Genomic DNA, 13,080 nt, shown 5'->3' with positions numbered 1-13,080 from the left:
ATAGAGGAGCCTGGTGGGCTACAGTCCATGGAGTCGCAAGAGTCGGACGTTTAGCAACTAAACAACAAGAAATGAAAACTAACGCTTTCACTATGAGTTGGGGCAGTAAGCCTCATGAAATGGGATAAAGCCTCTATTTCGCCTTTAGATAAATATTATATCTACAGCAAAATGTGACGTCTCACCAGATTCATCCACTATTGAGATCCTATTTGGATTGTACTGAATGGTTACCTGCCATTCTGTGTGAAAAGGCATTTTCAGGCAGACGTTACTCCTAGCTTCATGATTTCCTGGGAGCCTGTGTTTGTGGGTGATTATGAGTGTATGTTGTGTGTGCACAGGTCTAGAATTCCCAATGATCTCAAAGGATATTATAAATAATCTTTTTTAAAACTTTTATATTGGAGTTTATTAATAACGTTCTGTTAGTTTCAACTGCAAAGCAAAGTGATTCAGTTATATATACACATGCATCTATTCTTTTTCAAATTCTTTTCCCTTTAGGTTGTTACACAATATTGAGCAGAGTTCCCTGTGCTATACAGTAGGTCCTTGTTGTTATCCAGCAAAGGAGGGATATAGTTTGGGAGTTTGGGATTGAGATGTACACACTGCTATGCTTAAAATAAAAACCTTTTAAATTGAATATTTAATATCCTTGAGTTGCCAAAACATACTATATAAGCTCCTCAAAGTCCATGCCCGTACACCTTAACAATTCTCCTGGTAATTAGCATAAGATCACTGCATGAACAGCTAAATGGTTGAACAGAGGGCAAGACAAAATCAGCAAACCAACGGCATCTTAAAATTCCAAAACTGCCCATTGCTACCTTAGCAAGGCTGCACCTCTGGCTTGGAGGGAGTGGTAAAAGAAGCAGGACGCTATTTTTAGAGTAAAAAGCCACAAGCTTTCTGTGCTATACGTTTCCCAGCCACGTCCCTGCAGTATAACTCCTCTTACTGTACGTAAAGATCAGAGCTACTTCACTGAAGTTTAGTATAAACAGGGACTTTCACAGGGCAAAGGCAAGCGTCAAATACTGTGACTTTTTTTTTTAGCTATGGCATGTGGGATCTTAGTTCCCTGACCAGGGGCTGAACCTGCGCCCCTTGCACTGGAAGCGTTGGAGGCTTAAACCACTGGAGCGCCAGTGAAGTCCTCTAGATACTGTAACTTTAAAAAATGCTGCCTATGTTAGAAACATTTCAGCCACACTGGGCAGGAGTCCTGCTAGATGCAAAAGTTATGGCCCCAATCGAACAAAAAAGGCTTAATTAAAGAACACATCTGGACACAACGTTGGAGTTCAGCAAATTCTCAAAAGTCATTTTCTCTTACACCTCCATGAGCTTCACAGCTTTCAAACTACTCGAGTGTAGAGTGAATGGTCAGCCGTCAACACCACTATATCGTGTCGATTGTTTAACGGTACTTCTTAAATGTCTAGAATAGTCAAGGGCTGGCAAACTTTTTCAGTAAAAAGAGCCAGACAGGAAATGTCTTAGGTTTTGTGGGTCTGACAATCTGTCACAACCACTCAGCTCTGCCACTGTCCCACAAAGGCTGCCATAGACAATACTATACAAACGGGCATGGCTGTGTGCCAATAAAATTTTATTTGTAAAAGCAAGAGGAGGTGGGATATGGCCCATGGGCCAGAGTCTGTCAACCCCTGGTGTAGAATATCATCACACTGGGAACCTGAAAAACAGAATCTCTGTTTCCTCCTTTTCCCCAAAAGAGATTTTATTTTAACTTAGTAAAAAGTCAGATGACAATATCACACACTATCCAAAAGCAGTAACTGGCTTATTTCTGCAGCACTCACCACTGAACTTCCTTTACAATAAGCGGGAAGGGCAAATCTTTCAGTGTCAGGTGGAATTTTCCAGAGGGGCAAGTCTCTGCATTTATGTCTGCATGACATACATGTAAAGGGAAGAGGCTGCCCAGAGAACCCTGGGTAAGTGCCCAATAGCCTTGAGAAGCAGGGAAGAGGCTGCCCCAGAGAAACCTGGGTAAGTGCCCAATAGCCTTGAGAAGCAGGGAAGAGGCTGCCCAGAGAACCCTGGGTAAGTGCCCAGTAGCCTCAAGAAGCAGGGAAGAGGCTGCCCCAGAGAACCCTGGGTAAGTGCCCAATAGCCTTGAGAAGCAGGGAAGAGGCTGCCCCAGAGAACCCTGGGTAAGTGCCCAATAGCCTCAAGAAGCAGGGAAGAGGCTGCCCCAGAGAACCCTGGGTAAGTGCCCAATAGCCTTGAGAAGCAGGGAAGAGGCTGCCCCAGAGAACCCTGGGTAAGTGCCCAATAGCCTTGAGAAGCAGGGAAGAGGCTGCCCCAGAGAACCCTGGGTAAGTGCCCAATAGCCTCAAGAAGCAGGGAAGAGGCTGCCCCAGAGAACCCTGGGTAAGTGCCCAATAGCCTTAAGAAGCAGTGACCTTTCTAGGCAATCAGGGAGACATCTGTGCCAGGGCCAAAAACAAACCACCTGATTAAAAATGGGCAAAGGACTTGAACTGACATTTCTCCAAAGAAAATACACAAATGGCCAATAAGCACACAAAATAATGCTTAGCATCGCTAACCATCAGGAAAAGGCACATCAAAACCATACTGAGATACCATTTTGCACTTCTTAGGATGGTGGCGATTATCAAAAACAACAAACAAAACCACAGAAATACCATGTAATGGCCAGAATGTGGAGCAACTGCAATGCTTATGCATTACTGGTGGGAATGTAAAATGGTGCAGATACAGCTACTGTGGAAAACAGTATGATTGTTCCTTAAAAAAAAATTAAACACAGAATACCATATGATCCAGCAATCCCACTTCTGAATATATACCCAAGAAAGGAAGGAAGGACTTGAACATACATCTGTACATGCATGTTCATAGCAGTCTTATTCTTTAAAAGCAAAAGCTGGATGCTCTCAAGTGTGAATGAGCAAATGGTAGTCATCAAACACGCAGGGGAATATTATACAGCCTTTTAAAAGGAGGACATTCTAACACATGTTACAACATGGAGGAATCTCGAGGACATTATGCTACATGAAATAAGTCACAAAGGGACATACACTATATGATTCCACTTATATGAGGTACCGAGAGCCATCCAACTCATAGACAGAAAGTAGAATGGTTGTCAGGGGCTGGAAGGAGGGGTAATGGAGGGTCTGCTTCATGGGTACAGAGTTTCAGTCTGGGAAGACAGAAGGCATTCTTCAGATGAATGGATGATGATAGCTGCACAACACTGTGAATGTCCTTTATATTAGTGAAGTGTACACTTAAAAATAATAAATTTCATTTTATGCATACTTAACCACAAGTTTTTAAAAAAAGATTTTTGAAAAAAATCACATTTTTCAGGTGATCTGTTTAGACCAGGTTATCCCAAGGAGGTCCAAGTCTGTCATGCTTGAGAGGGCTGGTTTACAGGAAGCAGCTGAGGAATTGCAACTGGGTTTGAAAATTTGACAGCCCCTGTTCCCAGGTGGCTCAGATGGTAAAGTGTCTGCCTGCAATTCGGGAGACCTGGATTCGATCCCTGGGTTGGGAAGATCCACTGGAGAAGGAAATAGCAACCCACTCCAGTACTCTTACCTGGAAAATTCCATGGACAGAGGAGCCTGGTAGGCTACAGTCCATAGGGTTGCAAAGAGTCAGACACTTTCAGTGACTTCACTTTCACTACATCTAGAATCATTTGGACTAGAAGAAAATACGAGCGTTCCCACTAACATGGAATAGGACCTTATGGTCCCTGCCCACCCCACCCATGTCCTCCACCTGCTTTTTGTCTGCAGAAAAACTTTAACCAAAAAACATGTTTAATCAGAGAAATGAGAAAATACATAAATAAAAGAAAACAGTCAAATAATAATAGTTCTATCATTAAGCAAAGTCAAGGACTTTTAGTTCCTCTTCAAAGGCTGCAGATAATATTCTGAGCTCTGAGAATATCCTGTTAGCTGTTTTGTAGATACTGAAACCCCAACCAGGTGGAAGAAGCTAACTACATGATGACCAGACTGTAGCCATGACATAAGCTGCCACAATTCCAAGAACTGAACTCAAGGAAATGCGAACAAACCGACCTGGAACTGAAGATTCACTATACTTAAAACAGTCAAGATGACACTGATCAGACCACCCCATGGCCTAGCTCCCTCCTTAGTTGATACATCCCTGAAACCCCCATTAAAGGCTATTGCCCACTGACTGCCAGGAGATGGGAGAGAGTCAGCCTTTGGGCACAAGTCTGTCTCCTCCTCCATTTGCACATTGCAGTCCTCCAAAATAAAGCAAACTTTCCTTTCCACCAACCTTGCCTCTTTATTGGCTTCTGAACGGTGAGCAGCCAGACCCCACTCTCAGCAACGCTAAGACTCAGAGTGAACCAGGGCACCCAAGATCTGTGATGTGGCCAGAAGATGAGCACTCTGCTCTCTGAATGCTACAGCCTCAGAGAGTCAATATGACAGTGAATCAGTCAGTGACAGCTAAGAAGAAAAGGGAACTTTACCTATCTACTTCACGGAAGGACATAAGAAAGAACAGAGAGGTAAAAGAAATCCCTGTCATCAAGGCAAAGCAACTCCCTGTGGAAAATTCTGAAAGAGATGGGAATACCAGACCACCTAACCTGCCTCTTAAGAAACCTGTATGCAGATCAGGAAGCAACAGTTAGAACTGGACATGGCGAACAACAGACTGGTTCCAAATAGGAAAAGGAGTACGCAAAGGCTGTATATTGTCACCCTGCTTATTTAACTTATATGAAGAGTACATCATGACAAACGCTGGGCTGGAGGAAGCACAAGCTGGAATCAAGATCGCTGGGAGAAATATCAATAACCTCCAATATGCAGATGACACCACCCTTATGGCAGAAAGTAAAGAACTAAAGAGCCTCTTGATGAAAATGAAAGAGGAGAGTGAAAAAGTTGCCTTAAAGCTCAACATTCAGAAAACTAAGATCATGGCATGTGGTCCCATCACTTCATGGCAAATAGATGGGGAAACAGTGGAAACAGTGTCAGACTTTATTCTTCTGGGCTCTAAAATCACTGCAGATGGTGATTGCAGCCATGAAATTAAAAGATGCTTACACCTTGGAAGGAAGTTATGATCAACCTAGACAGTACATTAAAAAGCACAGACATTACTTTGCCAACAAAGATCCGTCTAGTCATGGCTACGGTTTTTCCAGTGGTCATGTATGGATGTGAGAGTTGGACTATAAAGAAAGCTGAGCACCAAAGAATTGATGCTTTTGAACTGTGGTGTTGGAGAAAACTCTTGAGAGTCCCTTGGACTGCAGGGAGATCCAGCCAGTCCATTCTAAAGGAGATCAGTCCTGGGTGTTCATTGGAAGGACTGATGCTGAAGCTGAAACTCCAATACTTTGTCCATCTAATGTGAAGAGCTGACTCATTTGAAAAGACCCTGATGCTAGGAAAGATTGAGGGCAGGAGGAGAAGGGGATGACAGAGGATGATATGGTTAGATGGCATCACCGATTCGATGGACATGGGTTTGGGTAGACTGTGGGAGTTGGTGATGGACAGGGAGGCCTGGCGTGCTGCGGTTCATGGGGTCGCAAAAAGTCGGACACGACTGAGCGACTGAACTGAACTGAACTCCCTGAGGATGAAGGTGATAACTCAGAATCTCCAGCTACAATAAGAAAAGTCTTTCCCTCCCTAACCCTGCTCTCCTTGGTCACATCCATCTGACTGCTTTTAGTTGACGCTCTTGAAATATAAGCTCCTCTAATTCTGAACAATGCTCAACACCATAGAACCATGCCCAGGAGGTGACCTTATGAGAACTGTCCGTATTTGCAGATCACTCTTCCAGGGGTTACTCGAGTATGCTTACATTCTTGCAAAGTCAAGCTAACGGAGGGCCACATGACCTACGACCAACAGGGTGATGCTGAGTCATGGTTTCTCAAGTGAAGGAAAATGATACTTCTTCCCGTATTCTTGATAAGAAACAGGAAGATTCTTCCAAGTATAAGGAAGGAGAAAAATCCTACAGCCACACTGCTTATATATGACATGGACAACTACATACTAGTGATGATGGATCTTCTCCCACCCAAAACAAGGAGGAAGACTGGGTTATCTTCCAACTCAGTTATCCAGAATGGCCATCTGAGGGTCTCAAATATCCCCACTAACTACAGTATTTTCTAACTATCAGAGTTTTAGCCAACATGATGGAAAATGCAATTTTTCTTCAAGAGCACTCATCTCTGTTGTAACCTTGTTTTTTTTTTGGTTTTGTTTTTTTTTGCCAGTTCTTGTCAGAGAATTCAAAGCACTGAAGGGAAATGTGTATATGGGGGGAAAAAAACTGCTGGAGGAAGAAAAATAAACTCAGAGCAGGGGTATAGACAAGATTTTTAGATAGCAAAAGCCATTAGTAAACAGGGTAATGTTGAATAACCAGCTGGAGGGAAGAAAGAAGCCCTGGTTTGTAGCGTTTGCAGATTTCTATAAACCCTCCCACCATGACCAACTTCCGGCTAGCAACACGATGCCAACTTGTTCTAAAATTTCCTAAAAATTTAACAACTAACTTGTGAAAGCCAGTGCAAGCTGGCTCTAACACACCGCTGGCTGAAGCCCATTTCCCTTATCTCATCAAAATCAATTAGCCCTGTTTCATATCTGAAATAAACCCCCAAAGCTACAGTCCTTTCTTAATTTCAGGCCTTTTCTTATTTTTCTTGTTCTTGTTGTTGAGTCACTAAGCCGTGTCTGACTCTGCCACCCCATGGACTGCAGCACACCAGGCTTCTCTGTCCTCCGCTATCTCCCAGAGTTTGCTCAAACTCATGTCCATTGAGTCGGTGATGCCATCCAACCATCTCATCCTGTGTTGTCCCCTTCTCCTCTTGCCCTCAATCTCTTCCAGCATCAGGGTCTTTTCCAATGAGTTGGTTCTTGGTGTCAGGTGGCCAAAGGATTGGAGCTGAAGCTTCAGCATCAGTCCTTCTGATGAATATTCAGGGTTCATTCCCTTTAGGATTGATTGGTTTGATCTCCTTTCAGTCCAACAGACACTTGAGTCTTTTCCAACACCACAATTCAAAAGCATTAATTTTTCAGTGCTCAGCCTTCTTTATGGTCTAACTCTCACATCTGTACAGGACTACTAGAAAAACCATAGCTTTGACCATATGGACCTTTGTAGGAAAAGTGATGTCTCTGCTTTTTAATACGTTGTATAGGTTTGTCATAGCTTTCCTTCCACGGAGCAAGTGTCTTCTAATTTCACAGCTTCAGTCACCATCCACAGTGATTTTGGAGCCCAAGAAAATAAAACCTGTCACTGCTTCCACTTTTTCCTCTCCTATTTGCCATGAAGTGATGGGATCAGATGCTATGATCTTAGTTTTTTTTTTTTTTTTTTTTTACTGTTGAGTTTCAAGCCAGCTTTTTCACTCTCCTCTTTCACTTTCATCAAGAGACTCTTTAATTACTAAAAGAGATCTGTTGGGATTTCCCTGGTTCAGTGGTTGGGACTCTGCCTTCCAATATAGAGGACATGGGTTTGATCCCTGGTTGGGGAACTAGGACCCCTACATGCTACATGCATGGGAAAATAAAAAGATTAACAAAAATAATTTTTTTTAAGATATCATATCTTTTCTTCCATCTCCCCGCCTGGAATGAAATTAGCTCAAGCCTGATAGTGTATAAGAAGCCTTCTTCAAATGCTCTTTGACTGTACTAGCTTTTCTCCGTTCTGATTTTCGACAGCACTTCTCTATTACTCCTCTTGGATTCTAGAGGGTTGGGTTCCATGAGGGCAGAGAAGGTTCTCACAGCACTTCGCCCCCACCGAGTCCGTGACCTGGATTGAACTGAAGGAAATCCTGCTGACTTTTCCATCTGGGCTGATGCTGTCCAGTGAGTGAGGCTCACCAGCTAGGACCCATGGGCACAAGGGCGCTCACTACTGTACACGCCAAACTTCCCTGGCAGGAAGGCAGGAAACTAATATTTGTTGAGCAGGAAATTTCTGTAAGCCCTAGAGCCCAGACCTTGGTTTCTAACACCGTTTTGTAGCAAAAGGAACCAGAGTTCTTTGGAGAAACAGCGAATTCTAGAACTGGGGCAGGGAATATTCAAGATTAATATGAAAGGAATGCTTTAAAAAAAAAAAAAAACCACAATGATGATGGCATATCAAAGCAAAATAGGAATCAACATTCCTAATATTCCCCATGGCCAAAACTGGAACAATTTAAGAAACAAGATAACTAGCACTGGATTATAACCTAAAGAATAAAAACACTCATTAGTTTATACTGATATAAGAAATGAGATGGCTGGATAGCATCACCTACTCAATGGACATGAGTTTGAGCAAACTCTGGGAGAGAGTGAACGACAGGGAAGCTTGGCGTGCTGCGACTGTGGGGTCAAAAAGAGTCAGACACGACTTAGTGACTGAACAACAGCAAAGAAATGACAGTCAATAAATAAATGGAGGAGACTACACAAAGCTGTGCAGAAGACTTCGTTAAGACACACTGATCGCAAGGAGGGGGAAGGCAGCTCCCGGCTCCTTAGGTGTGGCTTTTTCCAAAGAGTATAACGTGGAAGGTGGGCGGGTGGGGGTGTGTACGCCAAGAGTAACTGAGTGGAGAAAGGGCATGAACGCCACCTCAGACCGATGATCAAGGTCAACATCAACAGGGATAAGTCACGTTGATAGCGTGTCCCTGATATACATGATGTGACGAAAATGGCAACTTACCAATTTTGAGGAGTACTGATCAGTTCTTTCGCTGAACGTCCTTCAGCTGGGGTTTTTCTAATCCTAACAGAAACCTAGGAGAAATCCCCAATGATTAGCACTCCTCAGAACTGTCAAGGTCATGTCAAGTCTGAAAAACTGTCATGTTCTAGAGGAGCCTCAGGAGAGATGACAGCTAAATGTAACACGGCCTTCTGGATGGGGCCCTGAAACAGGAAAAGGACATCGGGTAAAAACTAAGGAAATCTGAATAAACTGTGGACTGTAGTTACTATATATATATAGTTTTACTTAATACCCCAAATGCTGTTCAATGGTTTCATTCTCATTTTACAGGACAATGAGGAGAAAAAAAAAAAAAAGATATAACTATTTTGCCCAAGCAAACAAAGTTAGCAATTGGGAGAATTCAAGTTGAAACTCATGTTGAGTTGTTCTAAGAGATTTAGAAGTTTTAACTCATTAATCCTCACAGCAGCACAATAAAGAAGGAGGACTAAGACTATTCCCTTTCCTGGTGTAGAAACTGAAGCTCAGAGAGGCAGGGTGAGTTGTTCAGGGTTGCACAGCTAAGGTTGCTCACAGTAAAAAAGTTTCTCAGGAATTGTTTATTTGACCCAAATGTAAATGTATCTGATTATTCTGGAGCATCTCATTTTAGAAAGTTAGTTTCATGATTTCTCCCTTTAACCTCTTTTACAGAAAATTTACCCCCAACCCCACCATCAGCAGTGAAAGACTGCATTCTTGCCAATGAGCTGCAATTAGGCTATTAAGTAACAGACACAAGGCCAATGTTTGTTAATTAGCCAAAAGCCATATAGGATAACGAGCTCTAGATTCTGCAGTTTTATATTCCACACGGACCCTCCAAATCATGCGTGTGGCTTGGATGGATTACAATACTTGCCCTTATCACAGTTTAAAAACACATCATTATTGCTCCGGTCAATAAACATCTTGAACAGTGCATTCACAATACATCTACTTCTTTGATAATTTCCATTTACTCGGTCATTTACTCACCTGATCTTCAATTCTTAGTTGACCTTACCTACCTTAGGACTTTTTTGTGTATTTGTTTCATATGAAGTTTTTCTTGAGAGATAGGAGTTAATTAAATGATTTAGGAAAAATGTGCCTCTTCTGACTCGAATACTGGATTGTTATTATATTTTAAGAAAGTTAAAGTTTATTCCAGATCACTTTAAGTGTGCACTGTCCTGAGTTTAGGTGCTTGACAGACTCATGAGTGCCAGCAAATGTTTAAGCTGTCTAGAAGGTTTCCCTGTTCTCCTCCTCTGTGAATCGATGGCCTTGCCAACTGCCACCAGAAAAAAAGTGTTTCTCTTCTGCCACGTGATGCGACCAAGGGCGAAAGCCAGCTCTCTGCTTACCCTCAGAAAAGGGCTCAGTGCACGAGTATCTGTAGACTAGCAATGACTTTCTAATCAGAATAAAATCCAATTCAGGCAAAAAAACAGATGCTCGACTAGGAAGGGAAAAAAAGTCTTACTTCCCAGAAGTGGTGCTACAATCACTACATTCTTCCAATCAGATACAATGAGTTTAATGGCAACATGCCAGATTAGGACATTTGATGAAACCCTTTGAAAGAATTAAGTTCCTTCCTACCTGCATAAGAAATCTACCCTGGGGACAGGTATTCCCTTCTTCTCTACGCCCCCAAAACCCTGCCAGCCAGTGAGAGACTATAAGTGGTCAGGGCACCAACTCTGAAGACAAAGTCTAGGTTTAAACGACCTTGGACTAATTACTTAATCTCATTGTTCTTGGATGCTCAATTTGCATAATAATGGTTGTAAGGATTAAAGGATTAATATATTAAAAAGCACTCAGAATTTTTGGGCACATTATTAAGTACTACTTTTGCTATTTGTTGTTTAGTCGCTCAGTTGTGTCCGACTCTTTGCAACCCCATAGACTGTAGCCCGCCAGGCTCCTCTATCCATGGGATTTCCCAGGCAAGAATACTGGAGTGGGTTGCCATTATGGATAGACAACAAAACAGCTGACTGCTGCCCAATGATTCCAAAATAAGTATTATAACCTACCCTCTCCCCCTACCTCCCCTCACCCACTCACTGTCCTTCACCTGCCCACCTGCTCTCAAAGTTTGTTCATTTAAGACCTGTATCTATTCCAAAGCCATTAAGGCCTGGTCTGCAACCACAGGATGTTGGCACATAGAAACCCCTATTTGCATGGCTAATGTATTTATCCAGATTAAATGTATGGCTAACTATACAGTTCACTTCTCCTTTTTTTTTTTAAACTAGGGTTTTTCGCATGCAGATTTTATCATCATGCTTACTTCCTCTCTTTTCTTGTATTAAAAAATCTTTTCATCTTCTGCTGTGTCCCACCCCACTGTTGAATTTTTTAAAAAGGAAAGAAAAAGCACACCAGCCAACAGGCTCAGAACCCTAAGTATTTTGCTCTGAACTTCACACTGACAGTATTCTACACTGTCATGGCAGTTTAACAGAGAATTGAAATTTAATGAGAAGAGATAAGAGAGAAGTACAGATAAAGGAACTCTTGAAAATCAGCCCTAACAGTCCCACGAAGGCCTGGGTGGCCTCAGAGCTTATTAATATAGACTGCCTCTCACCAAGGGGCATGTAATTTCGTTTTGCAGTCGTTTCTTCAAAACACCATCATACCGCTTTACCTTTAAACAAGGACATTCTGTAACCAGGGATTCACCTATGGGGCTTAGTCATCCGATCGGCCTCAAGGTCGCCGACTTGAGTAACACGATGAGAATGACCTCATTCACCCACTATAGAACCGTTATATCACCGATCGATACAGGAGGCCTCTGCGCATTGTCAACAAAGCCTTCTCGAGGGAGCGCCCTGCATACATCAGAAACAAATTACACCCTTAAAGGCAGATGACATACGAATGCAGAAAGATCCTTTCTGCAAGGCAAAGCTTTTATTCAGTGTGAAAGGAGCACCAATCCAACCTCAAAAAAGGGCAGGGGGTGGGGGTGAAGGAAGAGAGAGAAGAGAGAATCTTTGACATGTTTCTCTTGCCTTGCCTCTCGGATGCAGGATGCATCTTCCAGGGGCTCACGAGGCAGGAGGGGAGACAAAAATGGGAGTATGATTACAAGGGACTATGATGCTGAGGACCAAGAACCAGCAACACTCCTGGCACACCCATTAGGAATGTGCTCTACGGCACCAATTTCACAAGGCATGGTGAAATAGTAACAGTGTCCACGATATACGTGGGAAATGGCTCACCACGTATTAGTCGTTATTCGAATTAATTTACAAGTATTGGCTCTAACTTTAGCTCTCTGACAACCTGGTGCCCCAGGGTCTAATATCATTCCCATTGTACAGATGGGAACACTGAAGCACAATAAAGTTAAGTAGAGGTATTGAAGTCACACTCCTAAGTGGTGGGAGTTGGGATTCAAGCCCAAGCAGTTAAGACTCTGGAGTCACCATATTAAACTGGGTAGTTAACACCAACACCACCAGCACCAAGAAGTTATCTTTGTGCTTTTTTCTACAGGTGCTTCTTCCCTCTTCTTGGAAGAACAGTCCCGTACATTTGCTTATGGATTTCTCTCCCAGCAGAGCCTCCCCCGGGCAGGTGTTCCGTGCACGGCTCTGGAATGAAGGATGAATCACTGACCCTAGTCAATCCTTCTTCATTCATTCTGTGAGACAGGCTGAGGATTTCCAATTAACCTTGTTTTCAGATAAGGAAAGTGAGGTTCGGGGAAATCAAGTGACTTGTCCAAGGCCATATTGCTTTGAACATGGTTTCTTGCAGAACTTAACAGTGGTTTTTAAATTTGAAAACCCATGGGATGTTTGTAAGAAATCAAGATAAATATTCTATTTATAGACTGTAAATACATCTCTTTAGAGATATAGGAGAGAGGCCACATCCAGTGCACAGGTCTGGCCTCTCTAGTGATTCAGGACAAAGCACAGGTGGAGAGGGCACTCTGCCCGAAGCCCCCTAAACTCTGAGAGAAGGCAACCCACCTTTCCCCTCACACTTCACAGAGCTTCTGACCCACAGAAGGAGACCCAGGATGGCATTCCTTCTCCTTCCAAAGCTTCGGGGCCCGGTTCTTTCCCCCCTCAACGGGGTGAGGCTCACCTTTTGCAGGCACCTCTTTAGCTATTTCCTTCTCTGGAGTTGCTCTGCATCTGTTCCTTTTTTAGCCCTGGGGGTATCCCCTACTGATAACTGGAAAGGAGGCAATCCCCTAGTGACTTAGGTTTTCATCACCAA

The 13,080-nt window shown here is 43.0% G+C and overlaps 1 protein-coding gene across 24 annotated transcripts in view; it reads right to left on the bottom strand.

Moving 5' to 3' along the window:
- ATXN1 (ataxin 1) overlaps positions 1 to 13,080 on the bottom strand; it is a 419,791-nt gene that overhangs the window by 196,412 nt on the left and 210,299 nt on the right. For 2 of the 24 annotated variants that reach the window (XM_059880659.1, XM_059880671.1), the window contains exon 5: positions 8,791 to 8,864. The exons of the other annotated variants lie outside the window; for them this stretch is intronic. The gene's annotated coding sequence lies outside the window, so the exon portion shown is untranslated. The remainder of the gene's footprint in view (positions 1 to 8,790; positions 8,865 to 13,080) is intronic. 24 annotated transcript variants of the gene reach the window in all.

The sequence above is a fragment of the Bos taurus genome, chromosome 23, assembly GCF_002263795.3.
Source record: "Bos taurus isolate L1 Dominette 01449 registration number 42190680 breed Hereford chromosome 23, ARS-UCD2.0, whole genome shotgun sequence".
NCBI classification, from domain to species: domain Eukaryota; kingdom Metazoa; phylum Chordata; class Mammalia; order Artiodactyla; family Bovidae; genus Bos; species Bos taurus.
The sequence above is the reverse complement of the archived record's forward strand: the minus strand, read 5'-3'. Positions and strand labels throughout refer to the sequence as shown.